Raw genomic sequence first — 13,081 nt, forward strand, 5'->3', positions numbered from 1 at the left:
ATTTATGCAGTGGCCATTCTATACTACACTTGGCGTGCGAGGAATGGGGCTGTTTGGGACGCATGTTTACCTAGGCCTCAGAAAATATTAGCAATGGCGTCTTCAACTGTACACTCTTGGAAGGTTGCGCACCCCACACATGCACAACCACAGACCAATATGGCCGTAGCGGAGCAGGGTGGAATGCCGACCATAATGCCGCCAACGACAGTGAACGCCACTGCTGTGCCGGCAGTGCACGGACTGCCACAAAGCAGTGCTGTGATGCGGCCAGAAGAACAACCAATCGCCTCAGACGTGGAGCCTCTCATGTGCTACTTCGACGCGGCATACAACCCACAAACGAACAAGGCGGCGGCCGGTGCTATTATTCTAGATACGCAAGGAGGATATATTTCCGCAATGACCACCCCTATGTCAGATTGTTTTACACCACTAATGGCAGAGGCTCTAGCGTGCAAAGAAGTTTTGTCATGGTTGAGGGATCGCGGTATAAACTCTATCCAGCTCTTCACGGATTGTTTAGTACTACAACAATATCTATCATCTTCGACTCGATCATCGCGGTCTTACTTGGGCTACACCATTGATAGCTGCAAGACTAGTATGTTGACTTTTGACAATTGTTTAATTCGTTATGTTCCTAGATTAGAGAATTTTTTAGCTCATACTTTAGCATCTTTTGCCTTTACTCAGACAACTGTTATGTATTCGGACTCTAGTCCACCAGCTGCTATTTCTGCATATTTCGAATAAATGCCGTACAGGCTCCTTTCAAAAAAATACACAGACAGTCCTACTACAATTGCTAAACTCAATTTCATTTGTTGCAAACTTAAATACACAGACAGTCCTACTACAATTGCTACACAGACAGTCCTACTACAATTGCTAAACTCAATTTCATTTTGCAGAAAACTTAACAATTTATTAAGTTTTTTGCTTCTAGACTCAACTTCATTTTTGCCTACGAAATTTCAGATTCAATAACCAATTTCAGATCTTTCATCACTTCAAGCTTGAGATTCTTCAACGCTAAGATCAGATTCAATATCATCATCCTTGTATAATAATTTTTTTCAGATAAAAAGACACATCCACCTTCCTGAAACAAATAAAGAAACATTAATAAAAATTCAAAAGAGCCAAAAATTATAATGCTAATCAAATTTAAAGATAAAGAACAATTTCAACAAAAAAAAAACGAAAAAAAAATTAGAAAAGCAAACTGTAAGTATAACAAATTTTTAAAATTCAAACTTTTAGCATAGTAATACCCAAAGTTGAAAGGTTAACATAGCCATACCTTATATCTTTGACACCCAAAGAATTGCTGGCCAATATCTTGTGATACATAAACTGGAGATTTTAATCTACAATGACACCACAAGGAGGGATCGTATTGTTGATTTGGTCTCACCTTTGATAGAGAAGACAATGAAGAGGCACTCCAAGAAGAAGACATTATCTCTGGACAAGAAGTGAAGAGAATAAATACGTGAGATGAGGAGATTGAAGTATGGAACGGCTATGGCAGAGAAGGGAAAAAAATACGAGAGAGGTGATTGATTGAGAATTAGATTAGGGTTTTGTTTTTGTTTTATAACTAAAATAAAAAGTTATTTCTTTGTTGGCATACACGTAGGTTATTTAGGCTTTGTTTTTTTTTTTTTTTTTTAATCCACATGGATGCTTATGTCAGCATTGACTTGAAACTTACAGGCAAATTGATTGAATTGCACTAATTGAACAAGTTGAAGGGTTCAATTGGAGCTTTTTATAGATTGAGGGCCTAATTGCTTTTTTTAGTATAGTTTGAGGGCCTATTTGACCCTTATCCCTTTTATATTTATTTGATAAAAATTTCAGTTTTTATCTTGTACAAAAAATATTATTCACATCCTGTACATGCAGTCACTGTGACACCCCATAAATGTAACCCTTACTTGAGGAATTAATCCTAATTTTTCTTTGATAATTTCCTTCTAAAAATCTTGAAATTTAATAGTCGATGGACTAGAATTTGACTAGTTTCCTTAGTCAACCATGTGTACCTTTTGTCTTCTTAACTTTAGTAAGGGTAAAGTTGACCTTTCACACATGTTTTGATGCTCAAGTTTTCCCTAGCAAGACACTTCACTCATTTCCCATACTAGCCAAATCATAAACACTCCACCTTCTCTCTAAAGAAATCTTGGCTTGGCTTCAAGCTAAAAGAAGAACCATCTATCCTTGCAAAGATTCCACCTTTCTACCTCCCTAGCATAGGAAAGAGTAAGATTTAAAGTTATTTAGTGTTTTTAGTTAGCTTTAAGGTGTCTTTATCTTATTTTGGTGTTTTCTTTGTGGTTTGGTTGTGTAAGAACTCTTTGGTGGGAAAGAGCTTCAAAGAGAGGCCTAGGAGTGTGAGAAGTAAGAGGTTTTTGGTCTTCAAAGGTAACTCATGTTATACAAAACCTATTTTCTACTTGTTGTTGATGTTTCTTGACTTCCATTGATGATTCTTGGTGTAAATGTGAGATTTGATGCATGATCTTGTGATAATGAATGTTTAGAGCTTGTATTTAGGGTTCTTGAATGCCTTTCTTTGAGCTATTCTTGGGTTCAAGTCATATCTTTGTTGTATGTGAGGTTTTGGGTGTTTTGGACTTGAACTTGACCTTGGAGATGAATTTCCCCGAAAGGAAAATTTGGTGTACAGAGATGTACCTCGCTGCGGAACGGCGGGCAGTGGCCTACCCGCCGCCCCACCCGCAGAGAACACAGCCTTATGGGGTTGTACCCCGCGGGCAGGACCACGGGTGGTGGCCTACCCGTGGCCCCACCTGCGGGGAACATATGTGGAGTTTAGTGGGGAGTTGTTTCCCTGTGGTTCTTTCCTTTGGTGTTTGATGTTTTGACCTCCCGTTGTTGGATTATTGAGCTTTTGTGAGTCTTCTTGATGTTTCGTATGTCTAGAACGATGTTTTAGGAATCCATGTTAGGATTTGGTGTCTTGAATCGTGCTAAGGGTCCAACCTTGTGATTCATTGGACTAATATGAGTCTTGATGGTTCGTCTGAACCATTTTGGTTTACCCGTTTGATGTGCATGCTAGTTTTGATGTCGTTATGCTAGTATGTATGGTTTGTTCCTTCTTGTTGAGGTTTGGCAACTTGTGTTGCCAATCATATTGGTATTGGATTGTATTCCATTGTTGTTGATTATTGCTTCATGTCTTTATTGAAATCTCTTGGTTGATTCTTATGGTGTGATCTTGTACAAATCGTTGTACCCTTTGTTGATACTTGATTGAGCTATTGGAGAGCCTTAATCTTCTTGATGATGACTATGTGTGAATATGAATGAGATTGGTGGTTTTGTTACATGAGCTTTGCTCACGAGATCGGTGGTATGTTACTATGAATTTAATGGTACCCTCGTGTAATGAGAGATCGGTGGTATAATGATTGGTTGCGCGATTGGTGGGGGACGACGGTCCCAGGAGGGAAAAGGTTGGACTCGGTGTACACGGTGGCACTCGGAGGTACAGGTTGGAACTGTGATAAGGCCGGGGGTAGCCATAAGGGTGGTACTAAGGTAAAAGGTTGGACTCGGAACTTGAATGTGAACTTGTCATTATATGATTGTTGTATTTCCTGCTTATGAGCATGTCTATGATGAACTCTACCTTGTGAATGATAGGTTGCATCTAGAGTTGTGATTGTCGCTTGTTGTTTGTGGTCTCTATTGCTTTGTTGAAGTTGTTGGTCTTGATCTTTACTGAGAGCGTGATATGTCTATTGTTGTTGATAAGCACAATTTATATATTTAATTTAGATTAGTTTTTATAATAAATTAGTTTTATTTATTTAATATTATATTTATTTTGAACTTTATTTTATATCTTGTATTAATATAATAATTAGTTGAATAATTAGACTTAATGAATAAATTAATAAGAATTGGGTTTAGTTGATGATTTGGGCTAATTATTTCTCTTTTTATTGTTTTAATTAGTGGCCTAACTAGAGTGTTTTATTTGTTTTAAATGGTCTGCAGCCCAAGTCCCTTATATCTTTAGTTTCCCCTTTCTTTTTGTTTTTAGGAAGCATGTACGTAGACTTAATGAATTGCAGCAACGACCGCGAGATTTCTTCTTCGAATGGAGCAGTGACGGAATCGGCAACTGGGAACGACGAGTGGCTTCTGCGATTGCTGCGTTGACAAAGTCTTCTACAAATTCTTTCGCGAATTGCTGCTACGCTATCTGCTGCGATGAAAGATTCCACAGACGAACTTCAGCCATGAATTCCTACGCCTGATGAGATCAGATTGAGGTTGGAGCAACAATAGCCTACTTTGCTAATTTTCTATGGTTAGGAAATTAAAGTTTATTAATTTTCTAAGTTTTATATGGTTAAAGAAATTGATTTTATTTGTGAATGTTAGAGAAATTAGGACTATTTTGAGCTGATTAGGGAGCCTGAACTAGTATAAATAGGGATGAATTTTATAGTATAGGATAGTCAGTTTTTTATTCAGAATCACTTTATTTTACTGTAAACACTTCTGCAATGTACTGCTGAGTTCGAATTTTCCAATTCAAGGACTATTGAAGTTTGATTCTACAAGACCAGTGAGATTTATTTAGCTTAATTTTATTCTCTGCACTTTATTATTCATATATTTCCTGTTATCTGAGTTTTAATTATTGCTTGATTAATTGTTGCAAAGGGCCCATTGTTCAATTGTCAAGTCATTATATTGCTAATTAGAACCTTGAATTCGTAATTGTTTAAATGTTCTAAAATCGGTAGCAAATAGCACAATTCGATTATATATAGATTTTTGATTTTGTGTTATGAAGATATATAATCTAGTATAAATGAACTACACTTGTTGGTTTCGACACCCATCAGTTGTCTCATCTCTTGGTTTTCAAATGCTATATACTGTACTCCTTAGTTTCAAATGGTTTTGACTATATCTATGTATATATATATTGATACTTAATGCGTATTGGTGGGTTACCAGCTTTATTCGCTGACCGGGTGTTATACCCATGTTTTACAGGTTATGAGTAGCATTCAGAGAGCGCGCTAGATGTGGACCGTAGTTAGTGTAGCTCTCGTTTTGCCTTTGTATTCTGTTTGGCCTGTGAGCCGTAGACTTTTGACAATGGTTTTAGTTGTCGCTGTGCACCTATCTTTTGGTATAGGTGTGGCATAGCACTACCTGAATTATGTTTAGCTTCCGCTTTGTTTATTTCTCTATTTAAGTTTTAAAAATGTTGGTAATTTTCGGGGTGTTACAGTTGGTATCAGGGCCTAGGTTTGAGCGTAGGATGGTAAGAGTTGAACTTTACGGAGTTAAGTATGATTTAAGACTCTAAGTTGACCTCTAAGCACCTAAGTGTTAGGACTTAAGACGCTTAGGACGCGCGGTGAGATGTGTGTTTCCTTTATCGTTTGTTGTGCTTGTTTTGTTACCCTTGCTTAGTCTTAGCTCTCTCGTTTAAAGCGTCGGGTAAGGGTGCTCAGCTTCCTCGTGTTTTGCCATAACCGTGTTGTTTCTGTAGAATCTCGCAATGGCACCGCCTCGCCACCGTGCTCGGGCACCGCAGACGCCTACAAATGAGCAGCTAGCACAGAACCATCAGCACCTCACGTGGACGATGCAGACGCTGAGCAACGCCGGTGTAGTGGTTAAGAAACCAAGGGTTACCGAGGTCTTTAACACCTCTAGTGTCATTGAGCGTTGGGTTAGGAGTGGTGTTTCCACTCAGGTTAGCCCCATCAAGGTTGCGGCGCCACCACCGCGGGAGCAAAGGCCGGTTGGAGGCATGATAGTTCGGGGTTCGAAGGGGGAACCATCTCAAGGAAAGGTTCTCGCATTGAGTGAAGCTCGGGTTGGGGACAACGATGTCATGACCGGAACCTTCCAGGTGCAGTCTATACCAGCATTAGTTCTATTCGACTCGAGAGCATCTAATTCGTTTGTATCTTCGGAGTTAGTTAAGAAGTTGGGGTTGACCGACGGTGTAAAAGTGAAGTTGAGCGTAAAAGTAGCTTCGGGGGAAATCAAGCCGTGTAACTGGCTGTTTGAGAATGTCAAGATTGCCATCAACGGGGAGGAATTCCCTAGCAACTTGATTCAGTTTGGCCTAGATGGGGTGGACGTGATCCTAGGAATGGATTGGTTGGGACAGCACGAGGCTCAAATCCTTTGCGGGGAACAGAAAGTCGTGCTAAGAGGGCCGAGTGGGAAGAGAGTATCATATCGAGGCACCGTTGTGGAACCCGAAGCCAAGTTGGTATCCATGCTTAAGATGAAGAAGTATGTGGAGAAGGGTTATGAAGTATTCCCCGTGGATTCGGTGCTTTCCCCGACTTGTGACTCAGCCTGCCGTTCCTCGTTGCGAATGGGCCCCTCAGCCTGTCGTGCCCGAGTCCGAGTTCTTCTGGTATGAGTCCTCTCCCGAACGGCCTCATGATTTTGTCGTCCCGCCCTTATGCGACTGGGTTCTCTTCTTCCCAGCCGTTCTCTCGCCGACCAACGCGTTATGTTCGGGCCTAGCCTCGAGTGAACCGACCGCACTGGTGGTTCCTCTGCCCTTCGGTCCTCTCGCCCGCCTCTGTCCGACCTCTGGGGTAATTTCTGATTGGGTGGCTGTGTATTCGGCGGTCTTGACACCGACGACTCTCTCCTCTCCCGGGTCTCCGTCGCGACAGCACGAGCGATGGCCTGGATTTGCTCGGGGGTGAGAGGTATCATTGTCGGAGGTCGATTTCGAGGCGCTGAATCATCTCCCTGACTCTGCGAATTCCTCTGGTTCAACTGATCTCTCAAGTCTACTTATGGGTCGCCGTTGCGATGGGAGGCACGGCTTCGTCCTTCAGACATGTCATAAGGTTCCTCTTTCCTGCTAGCTCGTCTCCTTTTTCCTGCGAATTTCGATGCTCAAGAACGATCATAACCTTTTGTTTCGATCCCCACAGACGGCGCCAGTGTTGGTTTTAGGGTTTTTGGGCCCAGGGAGGTCCAACACAACCTTGGTTGGTGGATTCACCTTTCAAAAATAGAAGGAAGTGAATAACTCTAGTAAATATGGGTCTGTATTCTCTTGGCATGGACTCGCCACCTTTAAAACCTCGGAGGGGCCTTTTTATAGTAGGCACTCCTTGAATTGGACTTTAAAATACACATTTAAGGCCTTCAATAGCCGGTTGATTACTAATTATTTCTAGGTGCCGTTGGGCTGCCGTTACTGGGCCTCCCAACGGCTCTTTGATTGGGCTCTTCAACGCCCTCTTAAATGCTTCCAACGGCTCTTTGTTCGTTGCGCCGACCGAGTCCCCGTTCCGACCTAGGGGTCAGGCCGACTCCTCGACTCGGCCCAGACCTTTCTCGGGCTTTCCTGCTTTTGGGCCTCCGCTCTCTTTCTTGGGCTTCCTCTTACTCCCTTGGGCTTTTTCTTACTACTCCTTTCCTTGGGCTTCTTCCCTTTCCCAATCCTTTTGGGTCGGGGTCCACGCCCCATCAATAAATTTTATGAATATACAATTTAGAAATTATGAATCTACAGTATAGAAATTATGAATGTACAGCGTGTCCACCATGTACATCGTGGACACGGGTCCATAGCATAATTTGCCCAATGTAATAATGCCATAGCACTTTAAAGGCAATTTATATCATGCACCACGGTGCGCGTTGCATTGTGCGCCCAGATGCAAGACGACGTCGTTTCAATTTTTATTTTATTTTATTTTTTTGAAATTTCGCTACCAGTGTTTGGCAGTTAATTATCCTTAAAAAAATCTCATGTTCAAAAATGTACATAATGTTATACTAGAATACACATAATTGTATACATGAATGTACATAATTATATAACAAAATACACATACTCTTTTTTAAAAGATAATACCCATAATCTAACATAATACATAATAAACATAAACTTTTAACATAATATACATAAACTCTTAACATAATACACAAAAATTTCCTGATTCGGATGTACATAATTGTATAAAAAGAATGTACATAATTGTATAAAAAATGTACATAATAAAAAATATACATAATTGTATAAACAAATATACATAATCATGTCAACTTCCTAACGTTGCCTCCCAAAACGACATCATTTTGGGAGGCACGGGGCTCACAGTGCACTGTGCGCCGTGGTGCAGGGTATAACGATTGCACTTTAACTGGTCTTTGTCGTAATGGTATGGGCCGTGTTCAAAGCCCAATGGACTACATGACCAAGCCCACATAAGCGGCAAATTATTGCATGGACCATGGTCCACACAATTGTGTGGACCATGAATATCAGGTACATTTTTAATATAGTAAGAGTACATTATTTTTGTACTGAAGGTATATTATATAAAATAATGTATCCTTAGTATATTAAAAATGTACTTTCAAAAATGTACTTTATGTACAATGTACCCTTAGTATATTAAAAATGTACTTTTGATTTATGGTCCACACAAGTGTGTGGACCATGGTCCATGCAATAATGATTGCACATAAGCCGTTCCCAGCAAGAATTATATCGTTCACCGCGGTACATAATCAATTATGCACCGCGCGTCAAAACCACGTCGTTTTATTTAATGAAAAGAAACGTCATCTGTTTCGAGTCATTTCGCAAAAAGTAACTCTGTTATTCAGTTTCATTTTGTATTCACTATATTTTCATTTCGATATAACTACAGTTTCATTCGATATTATAACACCCAAATATGTGAAAATGTTATTTAATTTTATTATATATACACCATAGTTTCATTAAAACACAAATACATGATCATTTCGATACAACTACAACTTCATTACACAATATACACTAAAAAATGTGAAATGTTATTCAGTTTCATTTTATATACACTGTAGTTTCATTTTAACACGGCTACAGTTTCATTTCAATTCAATTGCAGTTTCAGTTGATAATATAAAAATAATACGTGAGGCAGTGTCAGTTTAGATACACTGTAGTTTCATTTCAACATAACTACAGTTTCACTTCAATTGGATTGCAGTTTCAGTTGATAATATATAAAATAACACATGAGGCAGTATCGGTTTAGATACACTGTAGTGTCAGTTGATAATTAATACATCAAATATGCACGTTCCGTTAAGTCTAGCGGCGCGACGTTTCTTTACTTAATGAAACGGCTATGCACCGCGATCCACGATATAACGACTGAACAAGAAGAGCAACCCATCGTTATGATGTGGAACCGTGTCCACCTTGCAAGGTGGACACGATTCTATGTTCATAATTACTGAATAATATGTTCATAATTGTAAAGTTATATATTCATAATTTTTGAACTTCATATTTATAATTATAGAATTCTATATTCACAATTACAAAACTATATGTTCATAATTAGTGAACTATATGTTAATAATTATAAAGTTATATATTTATAATTTTTGAACTTCATATTCACAATTATTAAATTCTTTATTCATAATTATAGAACTATATGTTTATAATTATGTTCAGAACTCTATGTTCATAATTATGAAATTATATGTTCATAATTTTTGAATTATATATTCATAATTATAAACAGTTTTTGGAACCGTGTCCACTTGCACGGCATAATTTGCCAAGAGCAACAATGGAGCCAGTATGTGTTGGGTTTTGTTTGTTTAATTTTCTTTTTTTTTTTCAATTTCGTTTTTTCACATTTCCTGTCACCAATTTTTTGGGACTCACTTGAAAGAAAGAAGAGTAAAGAAAAACATACTACGAGTTCAAACTCACCTAATAAGGTGGGGGTGAGTTGGGGATTTAGAGGATAACCAAGAGCAAAGAGGGCTACCATTTTCTAAGTGCATCCATATGGCTGGCTTTAACTGGCTCTGCCCAGGGCTTCAATAGAAGGCACGAGTAAATATCAAAATACAATTAATTAAAAAAGAAAAGTCTCGATTTCTTCATATCAAATGAGAACAAATGGTAGGCAACTGGAACAGTTTGGACCACCATCTGGGGAATAGGCGAATAACTTTTCAACGGCAACTGTAAGAGCAAAGCAAAAAAAATAAATTAATATTTTTTTTTAAAAAAGAGTAAAAACAAATAATTATAACCACAAGTGTAAAAGAAGAAACCCAAATCTGTCCTTAGATCCACTTGCCCTTAATTTCTGCTCAATCTTGAAATGGCATAAAAAATCTAAACACCAAATTCAGCCCAGAACCCAGATGCCAAATTCAAACAAATTCTATAATCATTATAACCTAAATAATCTAGTGCATGTGATTAGTATTTGCTTAAGATGGGAACTGTTTAAGATGGTGAAAGAAATGGCGCAAAATTGTCTCCAAGACTAATATTATATATATAGATTAATTAAAAATTAAATTACATAAAACATCATTTTCATAAAATTAAACTCAATAAATTTGAAATTAAACAAAACATACTTAGATTTAATAGTCTCCAAAAATAAAAGAAAAAGAAGCGCATTACACACTTCGTAATGTATTGATTGAGCATCTGTGGGAACGATATGGTAATTTTAAAAATTAAATGTAATAGTTGTTATACAGATGTTATATTATTTTGGAATAAAAATATTATTTGCATTACAATTAAATTTTATATTAAAAAAATAAAGTTTTAATTTATGAGAAAATAAATTATTTTAGTGTAGAAATAGAATTTGGTGTAATGATTGGAGATGAATAAAATTTGATGTAAGAATATGTTAAAAATATTCCGTTTGATTTCAAATTTGGTGCAGAATTTGATATTTTAAATTGGTTATGATTATCATTCATCTCTTTGAAAAAAAAAAAAAAAGTTTTCTCATCCATCTATTAAGTACCACCACCATCACTTGCTGGTACTGTATGCATTCATTGATGATGGGAATATATTTCTATGCAGAGCATAAACAACATATGGGGCATTGGGGGGATTGCATTGCCTTTTTATACCCTACACATACTAGCATAGTAGCACCATTCCATCATTAATATAGTAGGATCACTGCATTATTAATATGATATTTTTAGTTACACCAATGGAAATGGAATATTTTCTATGATTACCATTAAAATTTTCATATCACATGATATGTCATCTAATTAAAGAAATTTGAATTGACACATTAGGATTCAATATATTGAATTCCAATATATATAAAAAGGATTTGAATGTGTGTATATATTATAATTAACTAATAATATAGTGAATAGCTATAATTATATAATTAATATAACAATGAATTTAACTTAGATTATTAATTTATTCTTGTTACAACAAGATCTAAGTTAATCAATTAAATCCAAAATTTAAAAAAAAAAAAAAAACGCCACAAGATTACTTTCAATAATGTGGTTTAAACCTAAATTATTTGATTGTTCGGAGATTAATTAAAGCCCTAACCATTTTTTTTGGTTATTACCATCAAAGTTTGCCTTTTACATGATATGCCATCTAAAAAAGTACAAATTGACACGTTATGTGGTTCACTACATTGAATTTGAATATATATGAAAAGGATTTAATTTGCATGTGCAATAACAAATTGTATATAACTCATTAATTGGAGGGAGGGGGTGCAAAGTGATCATTGAAGGTGATGTCTTGTTCCAGCAGACGTGCCATAGGTTATGTCATTTTTTTTTATGGTTTATTTATTTTGTAATTCTAATTTGGGGTTTTATTCCCTTTCTATTAGCAAAGAGAATACGAAATTTAAATTATGTGAATTGAAATAAATTCAGCTTCATATATCTAATTATTATTTGTGTGGTTTCATGGTTACAAGACCTTTTCAAATAATATATATTATAATATGGGGCAAGTAAAAAGATGTAAATAAGAAGGTTGAAAATTAAACCGTAAAGATTAGAGAGGGAAAAAAGGCGAGATATAATTTTAGGAGTATATTTATAACTATTTTCTGAAATGGCTGCTCCATTCTCAAATTCAAGAATTGAACCTTTTAACCTTTGATTATAAGGATGGATGAGTCACTTCTACTCAACCACACCTTCCAAGTTAAAGTCACAAGATTATAAAATATATTTACTCTAGTTAAAATCTAGCATATTTGTTCATTAAATATCATTCTATACTTATATTTTTTAAAAACCTCTTTATTATATTAAAATGTGTAGGATTTAGGAGATTAACATTTTGATAGCATTATAAAAACTAAAAACACTTTCATCAACGAAACTTTGTCAGAAAGGAAAAAAAAAAAAAAAAGTCCTCACCAACAAACAAATATGGGATGTCATCAATGTTTCATGTGATGGATTTGAAAGGATGATGACATGTTTACATAAAAGTTGAAAGTGAGAAAAGCTTGTTGCTTGAAACTTGTAGCTTTAATTATTATTATTATTTTTTGAGAAAAGCTTTAGGGTGTGTTTGGTTCGTACATAGGAATCGGAATCGGAATGTGTATCAAATACTTGGTAATGGTAATGAATTTTGGTAGAAGTATTTAACATGTTTGGTAGTAGGGTGGAATGAGAATGGTTACTAATACTAATGCTTGAAAATGAATAAGGGAATGAAACCATTATTTTATTTGAGTATGAGCTTTTCAATTGATGGGATATTCGGAACCCGTAATGTTCTAAAAACCTATCAACCAAATGAGAACAATCACTTTCATACCCATTTCTATGGACAAAACCTACCAACCAAACACACCCTTAATTTCTTCTTCATCCCTTTCTCAGCCTCACTTGAACTTCATTTCCTTCCCATCTCCACTTCCCTCAGCTCCTCTATATATCCCCACTCATCACTCATCACTCATCACTCATCACCCCGACTTAAAATTTACTCCCTCCATCCTATTTTTATCTATCTCACTTTTCTTTTTCGTCCGTCCCAAATTATTATCCACTTTCTAAAAAAAAAATCATTATATTTTTATTTTCCAACTTTACCCCACTAGCTTTTATCAGAATTGCTCCATACTCATTAATGACCCACAGCTGTCATCCTCTCAACATTATATTAGGCATATAGGTTGACAGAGATGAAGAATGTCGGTATACAAAGTAATTCACTTCAAAACTTGAATGTGAACAAGAA

This window comes from Ipomoea nil, unplaced genomic scaffold, assembly GCF_001879475.1.
Source record: "Ipomoea nil cultivar Tokyo-kokei standard unplaced genomic scaffold, Asagao_1.1 scaffold0642, whole genome shotgun sequence".
In the NCBI taxonomy this organism is placed as follows: Eukaryota; Viridiplantae; Streptophyta; class Magnoliopsida; order Solanales; family Convolvulaceae; genus Ipomoea; species Ipomoea nil.